Source organism: Hyla sarda, chromosome 8 (genome assembly GCF_029499605.1).
Source record: "Hyla sarda isolate aHylSar1 chromosome 8, aHylSar1.hap1, whole genome shotgun sequence".
Taxonomy (NCBI): Eukaryota; Metazoa; Chordata; class Amphibia; order Anura; family Hylidae; genus Hyla; species Hyla sarda.
In genome coordinates, this window is record NC_079196.1 from 47,055,127 (window position 1) to 47,080,761 (window position 25,635).

General features: G+C 43.8%; 1 protein-coding gene across 2 annotated transcripts in view; it reads left to right on the top strand.

Annotated features, from left to right (window-relative positions):
* The first annotated feature begins 1,571 nt into the window (after positions 1-1,571).
* Positions 1,572-25,635, top strand: part of CSRNP3 (cysteine and serine rich nuclear protein 3) — a 150,571-nt gene continuing 126,507 nt past the window's right edge. Inside the window, exon 1 of one of the 2 annotated variants that reach the window (XM_056534896.1) lies at positions 1,572-1,845. The gene's annotated coding sequence lies outside the window, so the exon portion shown is untranslated. The remainder of the gene's footprint in view (positions 1,846-25,635) is intronic. The other variant, XM_056534894.1, reaches the window with a different exon arrangement.

Consider the following 25,635-nt stretch of genomic DNA (forward strand, 5'->3'; position numbering starts at 1 on the left):
TTTTGTGATCACGCCCCCTTTCCCCAATGGTCACTCCCCTTTTCTTAGCAAAATGGAGAGTTAGTCAGGTTTTTTTTCAATTCTGGCGCAAATTCTGGCGCAGACAGAATTCCTGGCGCACAACCTGACAAAACATGTCGGGCTTGCAATAGTAAATGAGGGCCATTATAATATGAATTTCCATGCTTCTGCTTTCTAGCCAAGCTACAATAAAATGTTTAATGTTTCTCTCTATCCTTCATTTTCCTCGCACACATAGGCCCTGATTTACTACTGGAAACGCGACATGTTTTGTCGGGTTGTGCGAAAGATTCTGTCTCATTGCGCCATTTAACTGCGAGAACCCGAAAAAGGGGCGTGGCTGTTGGAAAAAGGGGCGTGATCACAGAAAAAGGGGCGTGTTAAAGACATTTTCACAAAAACCCAACATAGTTAGGGTGGGTTCACACCACGATTTTCTATACAGTTTTTTTTTTTTTTTTTTAAACGTATGCAACTGTACAGAAAACCGTGCCCATAGACTTTCCATTCAAAACCGTATGCACCATATTGCATACGGTTGTCTCCGTTTTTCACCCCAACACGGTTTTTTACTTTTTTTTTTTCCGTACAGAAAACCGTGGCCTACCACAGTTTTTGGTCCAGGTGAAAAACCTTATAGGCCCGTAAACGTTTTTTTTTTAACATGGGAGTCAATGGGAACCGTACAGAACTGTATGTGTGTACAGTTCCATCCAGTTTTTACCATACGGTTTTTGACTTTGCACAGTTTTTTTTTCTTGGAATTTCAATCAAACAAGTGAAACTTTATTCATAATGGAGTGAAAAGTTCAAAACGTATGCGTTTTTTTTTTTCTTAAAAAACGGATGCAACCGGACATCACTTTTCAAACCGTATACAGCTTTCAACCGTATACAGATAAAACTTTGTACACACGTTTTGATACAGTTTAGTCAGGTTTTGAGGAATCCGTTTTTTTATCAAAAACCTGAAAAAAAACTGTATTGCAAAAACGTGGTGTGAACCCACCCTTACTAAGGCTTCCGCAGAAAATGTGGTGGATTTGAGCTGAGGAAAACCCTACAGATCAGAGCATGTGTAAAAAAAAAAAAGGAAAATGTAGGGAAAAGTTGAAAATGTAGGGAAACCTTAGTAAATACCGTGGAAAATAAATGGTAGGGAATTAAAACCCACAAAGAAACCTACACAACACTCTTAGCAAATAAGGGCCAATGGGGGAGATTTATCAAAACCTGTGCTGAGGAAAAGTTGACCAGTTGCCCATAGCAACCAATCATATTGCTTCTTTCATTTTTCAGAGGCCTTTGTAAAAATGAAAGAAACGATTTGATTGGTTGTTATGGACAACTGGTCAATTTTTCCTCTGCACAGGTTTTGATAACTCTCCCCCATTAGCCTGGCACTCTCATTTAAACCCTATGTCAGTGTTTGCCAACCAGGGTGCCTCCAGCTGTTGCAAAACTACAACTCCCAGCATGCCCGGACAGCCGTTGGCTGTCCGGGCATGCTGGGAGTTGTAGTTTTGCAACAGCTGGAGGCTCCCTGGTTGGGAAACACTGCCTTATGTAATGACAGAGATGCTGGCTTTCTTAGACACGAGTCCCATGTGATCTCGCAGGCAGCATTGGAGAGGCTGTGCGGTTGCATGCAGAAGGAAATGAGCTTTGTGTAGAGTGCAGATCTGATGCAGAATATCACAGCGGTCGACGCAGAATGCACCAGCTATGCTGAGCCAGTACTGATCATTGGTAATCGCCTGATAATACAGCATCGTATGCGACAGTAACCGGGGCCCTTTGTCGCTATTAGAGAAGCTGGTTTGGGTAAGTCATCCTTGCACTGTATTCCTATTTAAGCACAATGCTTTGTGTAGCATCTCCGTCATCTGCTGGTCTGTGCATTAGAGGTTATATGCAGAATGCTTGGCAGAAGCATGACAGAACTAGAAATCAAATATTATATTTTATGGAATAGACTGCACTGTCCCATATGGACCTGGGATGTATGCGTAACTAACATAATGATTGACATGTCGGAGAATACGGTATATAAAGGTTTTGTTATTTCTCCTATGAATATATATGGTACAGGTTCAAATTTATTTAACACAACAGGTTTTATTGTGTGTGTATATATATATATATATATATATATATATATATATATATATATAATTAATATCGGTAATGTAAAAATAGATCAAACCTGTTTTTTGTTTTGTTTTAAATAAACGTGTTATTAAATTGCTAAATTGTATTGTTACTCACATCATGATAGTAATATCTATGTATCTTTCATTTCATATCTATTTATTAACTCATCTGTAATGCATTTCTATCAATGTATCTATTTCATATCTATTTATCAGTCTGTTCATCTAAATCTATCTATCATCAGTTTATGTTCATAGCTTCATATGTATTATGTTTCTTTCTAATATCTCATATATCTATTTATAGACCTATCTATCAATTTCATATCTATAAAAACTTAAGTACATTTGAGCAAAATAAAAAAAATAGATAGATAGATAGATAGATAAAAATGAGATAGATAGACAGATATATATGAGATAGATAGATAAATATGAGATAGATATGAGATAGATAGTTAGATAGATAGATAGATATGAGATAGATAGATAGATAGGAGATAGATATATATGAGATAGATAGGTAGATATGAGATATGATAGATAGATAGATAGATAGATATGAGATAGATAGATATGAGATAGATAGATAGATAGATAGATAGATATGAGACAGATAGATATGAGATAGATAGATATGAGATAGATAGATAGATAGATAGATAGATAGATATGAGATATATAGATAGATAGATATGAGATACCGTATATACTCGAGTATAAGCCGACCCGAGTATAAGCCGAGACCCCTAATTTCAACCCAAAATCCCAGGAAAAGTTATTGACTCGAGTATAAGCCTAGGGTGGGAAATACCTCATCCCCCCCTGTCATCATCCAGACCCGTCATTAACATCCTCATCATCCCCTTGTCATCATCCCACACATCCCCCCTTCATCATCCCCTTGTCATCATCCCACACATCCCCTTCATCATCCCACACATCCCCCCTTCATCATCCCCTTGTCATCATCCCACACATCCCCTTATCATCCCACACATCTCCCCTTCATCATCCCCTTGTCATCATCCCACACATCCCCTTATCATCCCACACATCCCCCTTCATCATCCCCTTGTCATCATCCCACACATCCCCTTATCCCACACATCCCCCCTTCATCATCCCCTTGTAATCATCCCACACCCCCCCTTCATCATCCCCACCCCCCTTCATCATCCCCACACCCCCCCCCCCCTTCATCATCCTCTTCTCATCATTCGCCCTCAGTGGTCTTCAACTTGCGGACCTCCAGAGGTTTCAAAACTACAACTCCCAGCAAGCCCGGGCAGCCATCGGCTGTCCGGGCTTGCTGGGAGTTGTAGTTTTGAAACCTCCGGAGGTCCGCAGGTTGAAGACCACTGCGGCCTTCAACATGCGGACCTCCAGAGGTTTCAAAACTACAACTCCCAGCAAGCCCGGGCAGCCATCGGCTGTCCGGGCTTGCTGGGAGTTGTAGTTTTGAAACCTCCGGAGGTCCGCAGGTTGAAGACCACTGCGGCCTTCAACATGCGGACCTCCAGAGGTTTCAAAACTACAACTCCCAGCAAGCCCGGGCAGCCATCGGCTGTCCGGGCTTGCTGGGAGTTGTAGTTTTGAAATCTCCGGAGGTCCGCAGGTTGAAGACCACTGCAGCCTTCAACATCATCCAGCCCCCCTCTCACCCCCTTTAGTTCTGAGTACTCACCTCCGCTCGGCGCTGGTCCGGTCCTGCAGGGCTGTCCGGTGAGGAGGTGGTCCGGTGGGGAGGTGGTCCGGGCTGCTATCTTCACCGGGGGCGCCTCTTCTCCGCGCTTCCGGCCCGGAATAGAGGCGTTGCCTTGACAATGACGCACGAGTACGTTGGCAATGAACGCACCTATGCGTCGTTGTCACGGCAACGTGACTATTCTGAGGCCGGGCCCGAAGCGCTTAGAGGAGGCCTCCCCGGTGAAGATAGCAGCCCGGAACCACTATGCCACCGGACCACCTCCTCTCCGGACAGCCCTGCAGGACCGGACCAGCGCCGAGCGGAGGTGAGTACTCAGAACTAAAGGGGGTGAGAGGGGGCTGGATGATGTTGAAGGCCGCAGTGGTCTTCAACCTGCGGACCTCCGGAGGTTTCAAAACTACAACTCCCAGCAAGCCCGGACAGCCGATGGCTGCCCGGGCTTGCTGGGAGATGTAGTTTTGAAACCTCTGGAAGTCCGCAGGTTGAAGACCACTGCGGGTGGGGGAGTTCACTCGAGTATAAGCCGAGGGGGGTGTTTTCAGCACGAAAAATCGTGCTGAAAAACTCGGCTTATACTCGAGTATATACGGTACATAGATAGATAGATAGATAGATAGATAGATATGAGATAGATAGATAGATATGAGATAGATAGATAGATATGAGATACATAGATAGACAGATTAGATAAATAATATATTGTTTATCAGAAAGATAAATAAATATATGATATATGTATAGATAGATAGATACAGCAATGCAAAAATAGTCGCGGCACTCCAAATGTAGAAAAAATATAAGGTGGCTATGGAATAAAGCCGCTTTTCATTTTTTCTACATTTGGAGTGCTGCGACTATTTTTGCATCGCTGTATCTGGATTGGGGTCTCAACTGGGCCCAACCATTCATTTGCAAATTTGCCTTTTGGGTTGTGCTTCTTTCCCAGTATTTTTTTTCTAGATAGATAGATACTAATGATACAGTGAATAAGTTCGGCAATGCACAAAAGAAACAACAAATTTAGCTCTGCTGCATGAGATAAGATATTGGCAATAATCTTCATATATTTCCTGACTGACCATTAAATTGGATGTGACTCCTGTTTGACAATGGGATCAGAAGACATGTGACCACGTTTTATCAATACGAAATTGTACTTAATGGGCTACAAATGAGTTGTGTTAATCCCCCAGTATTCATTAAGGCACCTGATAAGTGTCGGCCAGATGTGACTGTAAATTATACAGCTAGGGTTTCCTAATGGGACGCGAGGCGGTGACACAACAATTACCAACTTGTAATTAAATTCAGCCAAGGAAAAGAGCATGTGACCTGGAGAATTTATTACTTGGTGTAAAAAGTCCCCAAAAAATCATGTGCCTAAGACCTCAATACAAAGCATGGTTTAGGAAGACAGTAGAAGACTTTCGCACTTCAGTTGTCCACCATAACAATGCCAACCATTCACTGGACAATGGACCTAGGGAAAATATCAAATGCTTTGGGATATGGAACCAAATTAAGCAAAACTATTAAACACAGGTTATACAAGTGTGGTAGCGGGGTGTGATGAGGGCAGATGTTGTTACCCTAGGGGGAGATGGCATTAACCTCTTGTATTCATGACACCAGGGTGTGATTTAGCCTAAAACCACCCGAAGGCGTGCCGCTAGATCCTGGGCTAGGCACGGGGACAATAAAGATTCTGATGCCAAGTTACAGACAACGGTAGCTTTACTGAGGGTAGACATTTGTTAAAGTCTATACAGTTCAGCCAGGGCCAAAGGTGGTGACCAGTGACGTAGAGACTTTAAGGGCTTGCTGGGACTTGTAGTAGGACTGGACAATTGAATGCAGACCACGCTGACCTGACAGATGACAGGGACTGACTTATAAAGCTGTGACTTTAGTTTACTTGAATTGATGGTGGCTGCAGGTCTTGAGGTCTTCAACACTCTGGACACACACACTAGGCCCGACTGCACTGGACCTCAGCAGGAAACAAGAACTCTAAGCTCCAAGAGTGCAAGAAGAAAGAAGCTAGCTCCACCCAGGGCTTATATGGGGGAGACTAGCAGGGAGCCCATAGGACACTCTTCGGATCACCTGGTCACTGAAACCTCCTGGGTAACAATCACATAACTCTGAAAGAAATATTCACATAGAAGCAATAATGTGCACTCACTACATAGTACACGTGTTCAGTCCTGGAGGCTCAGGATCCGAGAGATGTCCATGGATGCTTCAGAAGCGCTCGGAGGCAACGCCAGCCGTTTCACATGGTGACCCGTGCTTCTTCCAGCCTCAAAGTTACAAATAAACTTTGTCAGGCACTTCTTCTTAAACGTTGCATAACCTGTGGAGAACAAAAGTACTTCACAAGGAAAGTTAGTGATATACAGTAGAATTATTACGGGTAGACTCCTTTAACTTGGGAACTTGCCATCCCAGCCAGTCAGACTGCTTCTGAGGATAGGACATGGAACAACGTGGACTCTGTAATGGTGGGGCTGATGGTGACCACCATTTGCATTGCAGCGGCTTGCACCACTGGGGGAAAAGCAGTTGGTGCCTGTTGGGCCAGCCAAACCTCCTCTGCGGGAGTATCCTGAGGCACTTGAGTTGGTGCCCGCTGCTTAGGCCAACCCTCCTTGACCACAGGAGTAGGCCTGGGCACATTCACAGACGACTGTGGTAGATACTTTGGTGCCATGGCAGGCACTTCGGGCATGTAGACCTCCTCCTCTTGGATGGTACCTCTGACTTTAGGCGGCAGCCCAAAGGGATCAGCGTCCCAGTTGTCCGATTGGAAGATGGAATTTGGGTTGAATTCTTCAGACGTGTCACCGCAGCCGTCCACTCTCCTCTCAAGCTCTGTACAAGAGTATACTCCATGATCTCCCCACTCTCTAGAGAATGCAATGATGGGGGCAGATAGTTTCTCTGCACTGTCTGACGATTAACCAAGATGGTCCCACCATGATGGTAGTCCATGAGGGTTCCAAACCCCCTAACTTTGTTAAATTTTATGACCGTGGCTCTGCGACGTTCCAGGGGTGGCTCTCCCTCTCAGGGATGTTCTAGCTTCCTAATGTACAGGGCCTCCAATGCTTTTCTGTCCTCCTCTGCAGGAGTATCCCGAGGCACTTGAGTATCCCTCTGCGGGAGTATCCCGAGGCACTTGAGTTGCAGAGGAACTATCTACCCTATCTCATATGGCAGCAGCTTAGGCCCATATCTTTCCATTCTTTGTGCCCTCAGCCCCTCTACAATCTCGGCCACCTGAGCTTCTCTTCTTGCCCTCTCGGACTGGGCTGGTGAGACTGGGGGATGGGACTTCCCTGGCAAGGGAAGAAGGTGCTCCCTTGTATACTGTATTAGTCCAGGCTCTTCGCCAAACAACTTTGGTAATGGTGGGGAATGGGGATGTGCTGCAGACTTCTGGGCCTGGGGGGGTTTGCTCTGGGCTAGTGGTAGAAGGAGGGGTAGAGAATGGAGCCTCAGCCGGAGTACTCATTTCTGACTCCTCGGTGTGAATTTCAGCCCAGGACCCCCAAGTCCGCTGGTGATGGCACAGCCTCACCGGCAATGATGCACGAGAATATGCTGGTGTTCCCTCCTATGGGGTTGATGACCAGTCTCCATCATCCTCGGGCAGCAGGACTTGGTAGCAGGCCTCTTCAGCCCCGAGGGAGATGCTCTGTAGACGATCTGCCAGCTCCTGAAACATTTACGCCGTGGCCGCGGCAACTTCCAGAGCCTCCGGCGCCATCTTGGGACTCTCTGCACATGTGTTTGCCTGTTCCCCTATGTTGCTTGTCTGACTGACTTCTGACAAACTGGGAGGATCCGGCAGCACTGCTCCTTTTATGCAGGGCTTCGGCAAAATAGCCGCCAGCCGGAAGTCCGTCAGCAGTGCAGCGCTGACTTCCACTCCCCCGGCAACAAGGGGTGGATCTTAGTTGCATAGTTGCATAGTTAGTATGGTTGAAAAAAGACATACGTCCATCAAGTCCAACCAGGGGATTGAAGGGAAGGATGTAAGGGGATAAGGGAAAGGGATGTAGTTTTATAATTCTGCATAAGCTTTAATGTTATTTTGTTCCAGGAATGTATCTAACCCTGTTTTAAAGCTGTTAATTGTTCCTGCTGTGACCAGTTCCTGAGGTAGACCGTTCCATAAATTCACAGTCCTCACGGTAAAGAAGGCGTGCCGCCCCTTTAGACTAAACCTTTTCTTCTCCAGACGGAGGGAGTGCCCCCTCGTCCTTTGGGGGGGTTTAACCTGGAACAGTTTTTCTCCATATTTTTTGTATGGGCCATTAATATACTTATATACATTTATCATATCCCCCCTTAAACGTCTCTTCTCAAGACTAAACAATTGTAACTCCTTTAATCGCTCCTCATAGCTAAGATGTTCCATGCCCCATATTAGTTTAGTCGCGCGTCTCTGCACCCTTTCCAACTCTGCAGTGTCCCTTTTATGAACAGGCGACCAAAACTGAACAGCATATTCCAGGTGAGGCCGTACCAATGCTTTATAAAGGGGGAGTATTATGTCCCTGTCCCTTGAGTCCATGCCTCTTTTGATACATGACAATATCCTGCCGGCTTTGGAAGCAGCAGCCTGACATTGCATGCTATTTTGTAGTCTGTGATCTACAAGTACACCCAGATCCTTCTCTACCAGTGACTCTGCCAGTTTAATCCCCCCTAAGACATACGACGCATGCAGGTTATTAGTACCCAGATGCATAACTTTACATTTATCCACATTGAACCTCATTTGCCAAGTGGATGCCCAGACACTTAGTCTATCCAAGTAATCTTGTAACTTATGCACATCCTCTATAGACTGTACCGTGCTACAAAGCTTGGTGTCATCTGCAAAGATAGAAACAGAGCTGTTAATACCATCCTCTATATCATTGATAAAGAAATTAAACAGCAGCGGGCCCAGTACTGAACCTTGGGGTACACCACTAATAACCGGGGACCAATCAGAGTACGAATCATTTACCACCACTCTCTGGGTACGATCTTCACAGTTCCACTTCAGCATGGATACAGCAACACGGTTTCCACGCCGAGGGTCGGGACGCTGACCAGCGCGGGACATTTTCTCGCGCTTCCCCGTCACATCTTTAACTCTTGTAGGTACAGGCAATACTTGGCAACGTAACATAGCTTCAGACCTAATCTTGCACATGGTTGACAGTACTTTTCTTCACCTCCCCTCTATTCCACAAGGGCCACGAGTAAACCACTTGTCATTTGCAAAGTCCCATACACTTTCTGGTGCAGACTTAAATCGCATCAGCATGCAGTTTTTGCAGACAATATTGGACACAGTTTAGACTAGGGGAGGACTTGTGGCATAAGGCGCATACCCGTATCCTGGTCGTGATGCCAAAAGTTGTGGTAGCAGGGTGTGATGAGGGCAGATATTGTTACCATAGGGGGATTAACCACTTTATTCGTGACGCCAGGGCATGGTTCAGCCTAAAACCACCCAAAGGTATACCTCTGGATCCTGGGCTAGGCATGGGGGGGGGGGGGGGCAATAAAGGCTCCAACACTAAGATATGCACAATGGTAGCTTTAATGAGGGTAGACAATTGGTAAAGTCTATACAGTTCAGCCAGGGCCCAAGGAGGTGACCAGTGACATAGAGACCTTAAGGGCTTGCTGGGACTTGTAGTAGGACTGGACAATTGAATGCAGACCATGCTGACTTGACAGATGACAGGGACTGACTTGACTTGACTCATAAAGCTGTGACTTTAGCTTACTTGAATTGATGGTGGCTGCAGGACTTGACTTTGAGACACTCTGGACACACACACTAGGCACGACTTCACTGGACCTCAGCAGGAAGTAAGAACTCCAAGAGAGCAAGAAGAAAGAAGCTAGCTCTGCGCAGGGCTTATATGGGGGAAGGGAGCCCATAGGTCACTCTTCGGATCACCTGGTCACTGATTCCTCCTGGGTAACAATAACATGACATAACTCTTAAAGATATGTGGTGACCCACAGTGTATGGCCGGACCACTGGGTGTAGCGGTGTAGGTGGTGGGGCCAGATGGTATTAACCCCTGGGGCAAGATGTTGTTAACCCCTGGTGTTCGTGATGCCAGAGTGGTTTTCGGGTACCGGAACCATACGAACGGTATCTCCACTATTCCAATGGCTAGTTAGTGAAAGGAGAGTCCACAACCAGTTATGGTTTAATGGAGGTTTTACTGAGTTAAGACAGATGGAATTATCTTCACAGCTAGGCCAGATTCCCAGAGAGGTGGCCAGGAACCCAGAAGGACCTCGCAGCTTGCTTGGACCAATTAGACTTGTAATAGACTTGAGACAATTATCTTGAGGCTTGACTATAGGCTGGACTTGACAATTTGTAGTGACAGCAGACATAGACTTTTGACTTACTGGAATGACTGTAGCTTTGTGGCCTTCTAGATGCTGGTCACTAGCACTGGGATCTTTGGTGTTTGCTGTTCCTCAGCAGGGAGCATAAGAGAGTGAATTGTAATGGCGGCCGCTTTATATAGTGGGGGGCTGAACCAAAGCCCATTGGTCAAGCTGCGGTTCATAGGTTTAGCTGGTGCTCTCTGGGTAACATCATGTGACAACATAACACAACATGTGACATTCCACAGTTCCTTCAGATATCTCACAGGTCCTTTGTACTAACTATACATTAATGTACAGACTATAACCCTATGACAACAAATTATACTTATAATAACAGCAGGAGAGACACTGCAGGAGAGCCCCCAGGTCACTGAGGGACTCAACCTGACAGGGCCTAAGTGTAGTGCAGGACCATGTCCCGTACTGGGACATTACAGATACAACACATTTTATAATACAATACACTGCAGAACATATGTATGGGGGGGGGGGCAGGTGCAAGGGGCCCTGGGGACACTGAAGGAGGCTGCCTGACAGGGCAGCAAGGGTACGGGGTAACATCTCCCATACTGGGCCACCACACAAGGAATGTATGAGGCCAGCACATCTGTTTTATCTCTGTAAGCGTAGGACCACACCGCAGTCCTAAGAATTCAAGCAAATAAATACAAGTCCAGCATGGGCATCCAATGAAATCACTTCATATTAAAAAGATGAACATATATCCAGTATGGAGAACCTCTAATGGGGTTTGGCCTCAGTAGGCCTTACTCATAAACCTAGAGAAGTGATGTCAAAAATTGTGGACCTCCAGATGTTGAAAAACTCCAACTCCAAGCATGCCCGGACAGCCAACGGCTGTCCGGGCATGCTTTGAGTTGGAGGTTTGCAACATCTGAAGGTCCACAGTTTGGTGACCTCTGGCCTAGAGTAAGGCCTACTATGGCTGAAATGCATCAGATCTTTTCTGTGCTGGATACATGTTCATCTTTTCAATATGAAGCAATAAAGAAGAAATGATTTCATTGGTTGTTCATGCTGAAGCAAAAGTATTGATACATAATGTGGTATCCTAAAGATATAGGGGGAGATTTATCAAAACCTGTCCAAAGGAAAAGTTGCCCAGTTGCCCATAGCAACCAATCAGATCGCTTGTTTCATTTTTAGCAAGGCCTCTGCACGTGTCTCGGGAACCGCCCAGTTTAGAAGAGGTTTGCTATGGGGATTTGCTTCTAAACTGGACGGTTCCCGAGACATGTGTCATCAGAGAGCACTTTGGCAGAAAAGAACAACCTTAACTTCAGAAGCTCATAAGTACTGAAAGGATTAAGATTTTTTAATAGAAGTAATTTACAAATCTGTTTAACTTTCTGGAGCCAGTTGATATATAAAAAAAAAGTTTTTTCCTGGATAACTCCTTTAATTTGAATGGGTACTGTGTAATGACTTATTTCTCCAGTGGTGGCACTGCAAGGAAACTGAATACTTAGGCCAGTTTCAAATTACTGGCCAGAAAAAAACCGGTGTCGACAGCGTCGACTGAATCAGTGGGCGCTAGAACCGCACGGACAAGGTAAATGCTCTGGTGGAATTTTTCGAGCGGATTTTCTGGGCGGAAAGTCCTCCTCGAACACTCAGCAGTGCGTATTGTGCAGCGGAATTACATTGCCAGCAATTGGACTCTGCTGCATCGGAATTTCTGAGCTGAATTTCAAAATGGAATTCTGCCCAAAAAATTCTGTAGTGTGAACACAGCCTTACTGTTAGGCTAGGTTCACACTGTGGAATCTCTGGGCAGAATATCTGCCGGAGATCGATCCAGCAGCACTAGGACCGCGCGGACTGCATTGCTGTTCCCATAGATGTCACTGCATTTCTGAGCAGATCTCCCAAAAGTTCCACCCAGAAGCGCATTGCCGTCTATGGGGATGGCAATGCAGTCCGCGCGGTCCTAGTGCTGCCGGCTCGATCTCTGGCAGAAATTCTGCCCAGAAATTCTGTAGTGTGAACCTAGTCTTCTGCCTCCCGACAGGTTAAAGCTGATTATTTGGGGTCATCACTCTTCTGACATGTAGATATTACCAAAGTGGATAAAGCTTGATGGGATAAGACATGATCAGCATTGGCCTAACATACCTTGCTCACCAGAGAAAACTTTCTGTTCTTGTGGAAAGACAAAAAAAAAAAAAGCTATCGAAATATGAGCGAGCACAAAGCCCACATTGTAAAAAGAATGCATTTCAATCTTCGTAGCAAATGGCTGCCTCTATTTATGTCATTTCACTGAAAAACAAAACAAAAAAAATTCTGCAAATCCAATGACAAAAACACCACATTATTAGTGCATGGTGTGCTTAGTTACATAGTTACATAGTTACATAGTTAGTATGGTTGAAAAAAGACATACGTCCATCAAGTCCAACCAGGGGATTGAAGGGAAGGATGTAAGGGGATAAGGGAAAGGGATGTAGTTTTATAATTCTGCATAAGCTTTAATGTTATTTTGTTCCAGGAATGTATCTAACCCTGTTTTAAAGCTGTTAATTGTTCCTGCTGTGACCAGTTCCTGAGGTAGACCGTTCCATAAATTCACAGTCCTCACGGTAAAGAAGGCGTGCCGCCCCTTTAGACTAAACCTTTTCTTCTCCAGACGGAGGGAGTGCCCCCTCGTCCTTTGGGGGGGTTTAACCTGGAACAGTTTTTCTCCATATTTTTTGTATGGGCCATTAATATACTTATATACGTTTATCATATCCCCCCTTAAACGTCTCTTCTCAAGACTAAACAATTGTAACTCCTTTAATCGCTCCTCATAGCTAAGATGTTCCATGCCCCATATTAGTTTGGTCGCGCGTCTCTGCACCCTTTCCAACTCTGCAGTGTCCCTTTTATGAACAGGCGACCAAAACTGAACAGCATATTCCAGGTGAGGCCGTACCAATGCTTTATAAAGGGGGAGTATTATGTCCCTGTCCCTTGAGTCCATGCCTCTTTTGATACATGACAATATCCTGCTGGCTTTGGAAGCAGCAGCCTGACATTGCATGCTATTCTGTAGTCTGTGATCTACAAGTACACCCAGATCCTTCTCTACCAGTGACTCTGCCAGTTTAATCCCCCCTAAGACATACGACGCATGCAGGTTATTAGTACCCAGATGCATAACTTTACATTTATCCACATTGAACCTCATTTGCCAAGTGGATGCCCAGACACTTAGTCTATCCAAGTCATCTTGTAACTTATGCACATCCTCTATAGACTGTACCGTGCTACAAAGCTTGGTGTCATCTGCAAAGATAGAAACAGAGCTGTTAATACCATCCTCTATATCATTGATAAATAAATTAAACAGCAGCGGGCCCAGTACTGAACCTTGGGGTACACCACTAATAACCGGGGACCAATCAGAGTACGAATCATTTACCACCACTCTCTGGGTACGATCCATGAGCCAGTGTTCAATCCAGTTACAAACTAAAGTTTCCAAGCCCAAGGACCTTAACTTACCTGTCAGACGTCTGTGAGGGACAGTATCAAACGCTTTGGCAAAATCCAGAAACACTATATCCACAGCCATTCCTCTGTCAAGGCTTCTACTCACCTCTTCATAAAAGCAAATTAGATTGGTTTGACAACTTCTATCCTTAGTAAACCCATGCTGGCTATCACTTATAATACTATTATCCCCTATGTATTCCTGTATGTAATCCCTTATAAGTCCTTCAAACAATTTACCCACAATGCACGTTAGACTTACCGGTCTATAATTGCCTGGCGAAGACCTAGAGCCCTTCTTGAAGATTGGTACCACATTAGCCTTGCGCCAGTCCCTTGGCACAATACCAGACACCAGAGAATCTCTAAATATCATGAACAAGGGTACAGATATTACTGGACTTACCTCTCTAAGAACTCTTGGGTGTAGTCCATCCGGCCCTGGAGATTTGCTTACATTTACTTTACTTAACTTACCTTGTACCATCTCTACATTAAGCCAGTTCAGTACATTACATGATGTGTTACCAGCACTGACCTGGCCAATGTCAGCTCCTTCTTCCATAGTATATACAGAACTAAAGAACCCATTCAGTAGCTCCGCCTTCTCTTGATCGCCCGTGACAACCTCCCCATTATCATTATTAAGGGGTCCTACATGCTCTGTCCTTGGTTTTTTTGTATTTATATATCTAAAAAAATATTTAGGATTAGTTTTGCTTTCTTCGGCCACCTGTCTCTCATTTTGAATTTTTGCTGTTTTTATTACATTTTTACAGATTTTATTAAGCTCCTTGTACTGTTTAAATGTTATAGCTGACCCATCAGATTTGTATTTTTTGAAGGCTATTTTTTTGTTGTTTATTGCTCTTTTAACCTCATTTGTCAGCCATGTAGGATTTAGTTTTAATCGTTTATATTTGTTCCCCTTTGGTATATATTTAGCTGTATAGTTATTTAGAGTTGATTTAAAGATGTCCCATTTACCTTCTGTATCAGTATTTGAGAACACCTCCCCCCAGTCTATGTCCTGTAGTGCAGCCCTCAACCCAGGGAAGTTTGCCTTTTTAAAGTTATATGTTTTTGCTTTCCCCGTCTGTCTTTGTTTTCTACATTTTAAGTCAAAAGTAACTATATTGTGGTCGCTATTACCAAGGTTTTCCCGCACAGTTACATTACCAACCAGCTCTGCGTTGTTGGAAATGATCAGATCCAACAAGGCATCACTTCTTGTTGGGTCCTCCACAAACTGGCCCATAAAATTATCCTGCAATAAATTTAGGAATTTTCTCCCCTTTGTAGTTTTAGCCAACCCCGGACCCCAATCTATATCTGGATAGTTAAAATCTCCCATTATTACCACTGTACCTGCCCGGGCGGCCCTCTCTATTTGTTTATACAGCCGACCTTCTATCTCTTCAGTGATATTAGGGGGTCTGTAGATTACACCAAATATTATTTTTTCAGTCTTTCCCTCCTTTTGTAATTCTACCCACAATGATTCCACTTCCTCAGAATCATCACACACTATGGCATCGTTCACATTGACTTTCATACCACTTCTTACATACAGACAGACTCCACCACCTTTTCTGTTCATTCTATCCTTGCGAAACAATGTAAACCCCTGCAGATTAACAGCCCAGTCATGCGAGGAGTCCAGCCATGTCTCAGTGACCCCAACTATATCAATGTGTTCCTCCAGTATCAAGGCCTCAAGCTCCCCCATTTTATTTGCTAGGCTTCTGGCATTTGTGAACATACACTTTACATTTCCATTAAGTTTTACACATGTAGTCTCACTAATGGGATTTTCAGAGTTATTGGGGTTAATGTCATTTTTTGAGTTATAAGGGCTAATTGTACTATTTAAGTTATTGGGGCTAATGGGATTTTTTGAGTTATTGGGTCTAACGTTATTATTTAAGTTATTGGGGCTAATGGGATTTTTTGCGTTATTGCGTCTAACGTTGTTATTTAAGTTATTGGGGCTAACGGTATTTTTTGAGTTAATGGGGCTTATTGTAGTTATTGAGTTATTGGGGCTAATGGAATTTTTTGAATTATTGGGATTACAATTTTTCGGGCTACATTTATTTTTACAGCTGGTTTGTAACGCATGAATCTCCTTATCCACTGCTCTTAACCTCCCCCCACAGGACTCCTCTCCACCCGCCATTATGTCCTGACCCCTCTCTAACCTATCCATCCCACTGTCTGCTTTCTTTGCTTTATTATCCTCCCCCCACTCACCTAGTTTAAATACTCAGCCACCCCTTCCAGGATTCTCTCCCCCAGCACAGCAGACCCCCTTCCATTCAGGTGCAAATTATCCGTAGAATAGAGTTTGTACCCTAATGAAAAGTCAGCCCAGTGCTCTAAAAACCCAAACCCTTCCCCCTCACACCACGACTTAAGCCATGCATTTAACTCCCTAAGCTCCCGCTGTCTTTCCTGTGATGCGCATGGCACAGGAAGTATTCCAGAGAACACAACCTTAGAGGTCCTTCCCTTCAGCTTGGCACCTAGTTCCTTGTAATTATTCTTCAAGGACCTCCACCTACCATGTATTCTGTCGTTGGTTCCCACATGGACCACGACAGCTGGGTCATCCCCAGCCCCCCCTAGTAATTTGTCCACCCTTTCCACCACATGCCGAACCCTGGCACCAGGGAGACAGCAAACCATTCGGTTGAGGTGGTCTTGGCGACAAATTATTCTATCCGTCTTCCTGATTATAGAATCCCCTACCACAACTAACTGTCTTGGCCTACCTGCGTTACCATCCCCCACACTACTAGTTGAGCTGTTCCCCCGGCTGTTAGGGAGAACAGTATCCACTAGGGTTGCCATCTCTGACACTGAGGCCCTCGCATCATCGCCCAACTTGGCAATTTTACTTGGGAGATCAGAAGCAGAAGTGACCTTCCTTTTCCTTGCCCCCTTTCCAGTCCCTCTAACTACATTAACCCAGCTCCCTACTTGGGCCTCCTGGCTAGTTTCTCCAACCTCCATTTCTACCCCACTAACTGCTTGCTCTGTAAGATTGTCAATCGCCCTCAATGTTGCATTTTGCTCCTCTAGATCTCTAATACGAGCTTCCAGATGGGCAACATGCTCACATTTGTCACAGCGGTATTCACCCTGAAGCTGCTGCTCCAGAGATGTATACATGTGGCACAATGTGCACTGAAGAAAACCTCCAATCCTGCTGTCCATATCCTTGGTGACAAACAGCTGTTATTAACTATTAAGAAAAACTACTTTTATCAACGGAGTGTAATACTTACAGTTACAGTGGGTCCTGCTTACAACTCCTGCTTTTTAAACTTCTGCTTATAAAACTTCTCAAATGTAACACTTAATAATACAACACTTTAGAATACAGACCCAGCTTCAGCTAGACTCAGTCAGAGCAGGGCTCACAGAGTTTCCCAGTTAGTTTTATACACCTGAGAGCAGTTAATCAATTAACCCCTCCCCCAGGTGTGCTACAGACAGGAGGAAAAAAAAAAAAAAAAAAAAAAATGCAAGGGCTATGCAACCGCTGGAGACACCCTGTTTGGAAAACAATGATCCACAGTATACTTAGCACATGAACTTCTGCTTATAAAACTTCTCAAATGTAACACTTAATAATACAACACTTTAGAATACAGACCCAGCTTCAGCTAGACTCAGTCAGAGCAGGGCTCACAGAGTTTCCCAGTTAGTTTTATACACCTGAGAGCAGTTAATCAATTAACCCCTCCCCCAGGTGTGCTACAGACAGGAGGAAAAAAAAAAAAAAAAAAAAAAATGCAAGGGCTATGCAACCGCTGGAGACACCCTGTTTGGAAAACAATGATCCACAGTATACTTAGCACATGAACTTCTGCTTATAAAACTTCTCAAATGTAACACTTAATAATACAACACTTTAGAATACAGACCCAGCTTCAGCTAGACTCAGTCAGAGCAGGGCTCACAGAGTTTCCCAGTTAGTTTTATACACCTGAGAGCAGTTAATCAATTAACCCCTCCCCCAGGTGTGCTACAGACAGGAGGAAAAAAAAAAAAAAAAAAAAAAATGCAAGGGCTATGCAACCGCTGGAGACACCCTGTTTGGAAAACAATGATCCACAGTATACTTAGCACATGAACTTCTGCTTATAAAACTTCTCAAATGTAACACTTAATAATACAACACTTTAGAATACAGACCCAGCTTCAGCTAGACTCAGTCAGAGCAGGGCTCACAGAGTTTCCCAGTTAGTTTTATACACCTGAGAGCAGTTAATCAATTAACCCCTCCCCCAGGTGTGCTACAGACAGGAGGAAAAAAAAAAAAAAAAAAAAAATGCAAGGGCTATGCAACCGCTGGAGACACCCTGTTTGGAAAACAATGATCCACAGTATACTTAGCACATGAACTTCTGCTTATAAAACTTCTCAAATGTAACACTTAATAATACAACACTTTAGAATACAGACCCAGCTTCAGCTAGACTCAGTCAGAGCAGGGCTCACAGAGTTTCCCAGTTAGTTTTATACACCTGAGAGCAGTTAATCAATTAACCCCTCCCCCAGGTGTGCTACAGACAGGAGGAAAAAAAAAAAAAAATGCAAGGGCTATGCAACCGCTGGAGACACCCTGTTTGGAAAACAATGATCCACAGTATACTTAGCACATGAACTTCTGCTTATAAAACTTCTCAAATGTAACACTTAATAATACAACACTTTAGAATACAGACCCAGCTTCAGCTAGACTCAGTCAGAGCAGGGTGAAAGAAGTTAAAGCAGTAGATGGCAGCCCACTGTAACTGTGTCACCCCGTTGCCATATTTTGGGGCATTCAGATTATGTTTTGGGTAAATGTCAGGATATCATTAAAGGTAATGTGTCATCGGTTTTATTGCTATTAATTAGGGAGAGGATCCAGACCTGTAGTCTTGGATCTGCAGCCCATGACAGAGGCTCCCACCACTCGCTATCCTTGTTTCCTGTGCCTGCATATCCTTGCTGACTTCCTGTTACTTAACCTTGCTTGTTCCCTGATGTTGCATTTTGTTTTTGTACCACGCTTCTCTCTGGGTTTGACCCGTTGCCTGTTCTCACTGTGACTCTGGTTTGTGAGTTTGTACCAATGTGTCAGTGTGTTGCCTACCTGGTTTGTCTGACTATTCTGACGACCCTGCATGTAGTGCACTGTAGGGACTGTCGCCTAGTTTGGGTCACCAATTAGAGTGGATTGTCCAAGTAGGTAGGAACAGTGGTTGGGGCAATTATCTAGTTTGCACTGCTCCCTACCCTGGATGTGATGAAAAGTAGTGAACAGTAGGTATGGTCTGTTAAATTCTATAGCCATACCTAGGCCATATTACAGTATCAAAAGTTCAAAAAATATTCCACCATATACTTCCAGAATAGAGAAATTCTATTATATGAATGCCTCTTGTAGATGTTATAACCCAAGTTCCTACCACAGTCCTATTTTCAGTTTCTTTCTCCTACACTTATATAAAAGCGTCCAATTCTACATGTTATCACATTTGTGTAGTAGCTTTTTAGATTACATTTATATATAAGACCCCCCAGAGATCCGTACAGCAATCCTGCACCACAACAGTCCTGTCTAAAGTGCTCTCTATTATAAAGGTTGCGTGGCCATCACTAAGTAACAAGCAACATTTGCTATCATAGCAACATTTACCTTCCATAAAAAGACTATAATATGAATGGCAGCTATATAGTATTTAAGGAAGGAGACCCACAGGGGTAGTATTTCCTAATGTTATTTACCACTACAGTGCCTTTGGTAAATCAGCATTTGTTTTTTGATTTTTTTTTCCCCTCAAAAATGGCCTAATGCCCTAATAGTATACCCTAATACAGCACCATACATACAGTTGTGGCTGTACCTGGTACTGCAGTTTTTAGTTTTTTTCTTTTTTTACTCCAATGGATGCTGCTGTGAGCTGCAGTACCAGGCACGGCCACAATTAAATGAGGGCGCTGCAGAACATTTACTGTTCATTTATTCATCATTGGCTGGGGTGCTGGGTGGTAGACACCCACTGATTAGGTAATGATGGCCTATCCTAAGAAATTTTCATCAAATTTCAATGTCTTCTTACAAAGCTTTCCTATCCCTTTACCTGAACTGCTCCCTGAGCTCCAATATACGTTCCTGAACCTACAGTAAAACTATATTAAATGCTATTTGTCGAGTCTCACATTCTATTCACTCTATGTGGGAAGAAGCCAAATCCCTTCTGCTTATTACAAGTCTATTTTTACGAGCATTTAGATGACTGATATTTTTGCATTGCAGGAGGTAATCACATTGGGACTATTATGCCCATTTATAGAGCTCCTTCATGTGAATACGCAACCTGGGTACCGTAGTTGACAGGATAATTGATCTCAGGAAATACTTATTTCCACAAGTTATTATTATGCTCCCTGTATTCATATAGATTGGAAATCTATCAAATCTAAGCTATATTTATTTTATTTTTTAACTTAATGTGTTTTTTTTTATCCAAATAGGTTTACAATTCTGTGCTAATTAATTTAATATCTTTATCAGGTGTTATATATACAGTGGTCCCTCAACATACGATGGTAATCCGTTCCAAATGGACCATCGTTTGTTGAAACCATCGCATGTTGAGGGATCCGTGCAATGTAAAGTATAGGACAGTGGTCTACAACCTGCGGACCTCCAGATGTTGCAAAACTACAACACCCAGCATGCCCAGACAGCCGTTGGCTGTCCGGGCATGCTGGGTGTTGTAGTTTTGCAACATCTGGAGGTCCGCAGGTTGAAGACCACTGTTAGACGAAGTTGTACTCACCTGTCCCCGCCGCTCCGGACCGTCACCGCTCGTCACCACTGCCCTGGATGTCGCCGCCCATCGCTGTCGCCGCGTCCCCGATGTGTCCCCGACGCTCCGGCAAGGCCTCTGCTTCCCCGGCATCCTCGCTCTCCGTCGCCGGCATCACTTCGCTACACACGCCGCTCCGATTGGATGACGGGACAGCGTGTGCAGTGATGTGATGACGTCAATGGAGAGCGCCAACGATGCAGGGGATCCCGAAGAGGACGCGCCGGAGCCCCGAGGACAGGTAAGAGACATCACCGGAGCTCACGGGGCACCGTAAATGGCTATCCGGCGGCAGCTGAAGCAGTCTGCGCTGCCGGATAGCCGTTTATGCGATGGCCCTGACATAAAAAAGCATCGTATGTTGATGCTGCCTTCAACATGTGATGGCCTCTGAGAGGCCATCGCATGTTGAAATTATAATATGTCAGCGCCATCGTAGGTCGAGGGGTCACTGTATAGCACACAAATTATCTGCTTTTCTTTATATAGCTGTACCGCTAAATGATAAAGGTTTTTACGGGATATAGCCACCACTAGGAGGAGCTATGGAGCCTATTAAAGACTGAAGACTATATAATTCTGTCTTCGACAGGCTCCCCCTAATGGCAGATGCAAGAAGCTGGAAATTTATCATTGAACTCTTGTTCTCCACCACCTGTTGCAAAACCACAATTCTTATCATGTTCTGACAACTTTATGATGTGATGGCATGATGGGAGTTGTAGTTTTGCAACAGCCGGAGAGTCGCAGGTTAGAGAAGACTTTATTCTATGACTGCTTGAATGGAAGTAAGCGATCTAGAGCCGCAACTCTTAAAATGATTTATTATGAAATTAATCATCATGGAATTGTTGGCCTATTTAGATTTTTTTTTCCCTAAGGTCAAATTATATGAACACTGTAAAGCGCACACTCACCCGTAAAGGATGTTACATACAATATATATGTAAAAATATGATACCCTAATTGCAATTATCCAAATAATTCTCTTTATCAACTTAGATGATATAAAAGAGCAGTCAGAAATTCCCTGCTGTGTCCTATATTGCCTTTATCAGAATATGGGCCCAGATTTATTAATCTTGTCTCAACAGTTTAATGTCGGCTTTCTAAACATAATTTGTGTTGAGTGCGAATATTCGCAATTCGAATAAATAAATAAAAAATTACAAATATTAGTAATTGTGAATATATAGTGCTATATTCACCATATTCGCTATATATTCACAATTACGAATATTCGTCATTTTCTTTTTCCACACAGAACACATCACAGTGATCTCATCCCTCCCTGCTTCCAGCTTGTGGTCTAAAGAAGGCTCCTGTACTATTTACTGTATTAGACTGGAGAGTGAATATTCATGAATATGAGAATGTGAATATTCACGAATATCCTCATATTTGCCAATATCGTCACTAAAATTAGGTAGATAGCTAGTGATGATATTCGCGAATATGACATGACAATATTCAAAATTAAAAATATCATAGACCCATTATCACTTCTGTATAGACCAAGAATATTAAGAGATTGATGGATAGATAGATATGAGATTGATAGATTTTTCGCCGTATAAGACGCACTTTTTCTTCCCCAAAACGTGGGGGGAAAAGTTGGTGCGTCTTATACGGCGAATATACGCCCGAGGCTGCTGCGGGCAAGAGCGGGAAGTCAGCGGTAAGTACAGAGGCTGCGGCAGTGCGGTACAGCGCTGACTACCCGCTCCCCACCCGCAGCAGCCTCATGACCGCCGGTGAATTTTTCACCTCACACCGGCTATGTTTATTGCCCTATGCCTGGAACATACAGTTCCGGGTGCCGGGCAGGTGAATTACTAATAACTGTATACTAAAAACCAGGGTGCCTCCAGCTGTTCTGAAACTACAACTCCCAGCATGCCCGGACCGGCAAAGGCTGTCTGGGCATGCTGGTAGTTGTAGTTTCACAACAGCTGGAGGCCCCCTGGTTTTTAATATACAGTATTAGTTTTTACCTGCTCTGGCCGGCCCCCGCCTGCAGCCGCACACAGGAGCCGGCCCGGGCAGATAAAATCATAGGTTTTCCTATGCCGGACATCCCTATGTCCCGAAAAATCTTTTCGGGACATAAGGATGTCCGCGGGTCACTCACCATTCCCCGGCCGATGCGCGCCCTCCAGCGGTCTTCCTGCGATCCTCCACCTCTCAATGGTTGTACGCACGGGACCTCAGTGACGTCCCGTGCGTACAACCATAGAGGCGCCGGAGGACAGGAGGACTGGAGGAAGACGCGCGCCGACCGGGGCCTGGTGAGTGACCGGCAGTGTGTAATCTTCAGCGTTCCGGTCACCGCTCCTCCGGTCCCGGCACCTACTGCTATGGTCCATAGGCCATAGCAGTAGATGTGACACTGGGCCGGAGGAGCGGTGACCGGAACACTGTGGGGGCAGCAGTACAGACATACAGCCTCCAGCCGTACACTGTATATGGCTGGAAGCTGTATGTCTGTGGGGGGGAGCTGCCTACTATTGCGGGGGAACTATACTGCCAACTATTGTGGGGGAACTATACTGCCAACCATTGTGGGGGAACTATACTGCCAACCATTGTGGGGGAACTATACTGCCAACCATTGTGGAGGGGGGGGAGCTGCCTACCATTGTGGGGGAACTATACTGCCAACTATTGTGGGGGGGAGCTGTCAGTGCCTACCAGTGTGGGGGAACTATACTGCCAACTATTGTGGGGAAACTATACTGCCAACCATTGTGGGGGAACTATACTGCCAACTATTGTGGGGAAACTATACTGCCAACCATTGTGGGGGGGAGGGGGGAGGAGCTGCCTACCATTGTGGGGGAACTATACTGCCAACTATTGTGGGGGAACTATACTGCCAATCATTCTGGGGGGGAGGAGCTGCCTACCGTTGTGGGGGAACTATACTGCCAACTATTGTGGGGGGGGAGGAGCTGCCTACCATTGTGGGGGAACTATACTGCCAACTATTGTGGGGAAACTATACTGATATAAAATATTTTACTACAGTATTTGGTTCAGAATCTTTTTTTTTCTAGATTTTCCTCCTTTAAAATTGGGTGCGTCTTATATGCCAGAGCGTCTTATATGGCGAAAAATACGGTAGATAGATAAATAGATAGATAGATATATGGATAGATAAATAGATAGATAATATAGATAGATAGATATGCAAAATAGGATGCAGCACACCACGGATGCAATCAAAGTTGATGGTTTATTCCATAACGTGCAAAAGACAGTGTTTTGCCAGCCTCACACTGGCTTTTTCAAATCACTTGAAAAAGCCAGTGTGAGGCTGGCGAAACATTGTCTTTTACACGTTATGGAATAAACCATCAACTTTGATTGCATCCGTGGTGTGCTGCATCCTATTTTGCATATCTGGATTAAGGAATCGGTGGACCCAGGCTCCAAGTATGCGAGCACCCCGCATCTATTATCAACCAATACTGCTTGATGTGCTGCTTCTATTTGGATTTTTTTTTAGTTAGATAGATAGATATGAGATAGATAGATAGATGGATAGCTAATATAGATAGATAATATAGATTGATATGAGATAGATAGATAGATATGAGATAGATAGATATGGGATGGATAGATAGATATGAGATAGATAGATAGATATGAGATAGATAGATAGATAGATAGATATGGGATAGATAGATAGATAGATAGATATGAGATAGATAGATAGATAGATAGATAGATAGATGGATAAGATAGATAGATAGATAGATAGATAGATAATATAGATAGATAGATAAGATAGATAGATAGATAGATAGATAGATAGATAGATAAGATAGATAAATAGATAGATACATATGAGATAGATAAATAGATAGATAGATAATATAGATAGATAATATAGGTAGATAGATAGATAGATAGATAGATGGATAAGATAGATAGATAAGATAGATAGATAGATAGATAGATAGATATGAGATAGATAGATAAGATAGATAGATAATATAGATAGATAGATAGATAAGATAGATAGATACATATGAGATGGATAAATAGATAGATAGATAATATAGATAGATAATATAGGTAGATAGGTAGTTATCCGCATTCGCGAATGTGCATTTATGCAAAGCAAAAATAACTGCGAATATATAGAATTTGCAAATTTTGCTAATATAGGACGAGGATTCAGAATCACTCGCACTATTACCTTGTATAAACAGGTTATTGCGGGTGATGCTGGTGACAGATTCCCTTTAATGCAGGACAGGACAGGACCTCCAAAGCAGATGACACTCTTTGTAACTGGTTTCCACTTTAGTCAAGAGATGAGGATCCTCAATGTGGGTCCCCTCTATTAACACAGAATTACCTAACAGAGTATATAAATTAGGTTTTCTTATCTAAACAACCCTAAAAGTAACCAATCCCTTTAAAAAAAAAAAAAAATGTCCCAGTGCCGTGCTGCTTTGTTTTTGCTGATCACATCTTGGCTTGGAGAACAGTGGGAGCTATGTACAGATTCACAGAAAGTCCATTTGCACCAATTACAACTTCTGACATGTCACTATGATATGTGCCCTATAAGGATCTCTGACTTACATTTATGACAGGTAATATTCAAACTTGTGGCACTGTATATTTATGGCATTGGTTTAAGGTGGCATTGTGAGTGATTTGGTGGCTGAATGGCGATTACCCAGCTGTCAGAGACTGTCAGAGGCCCAGGAGAAAAGACAGAAGCGTTTTTTATCTAATCGCCGGCATGCCATTAGCAGGAGGTTTCTGCCGCGTCTAACTAGACCCAGCACAGCTCTAACAATGACAATTGTCACTGTAAAATGGTTGGTGTCCACTGTAACAAGAGGCTGTCAAAGATATCACAAATGGCTGATTGGTGGAGGTCACGTCTCTATTGGGAGAATGGGGTCCGGTGACGATCAGTGTGTGAGGGAAAATAAAG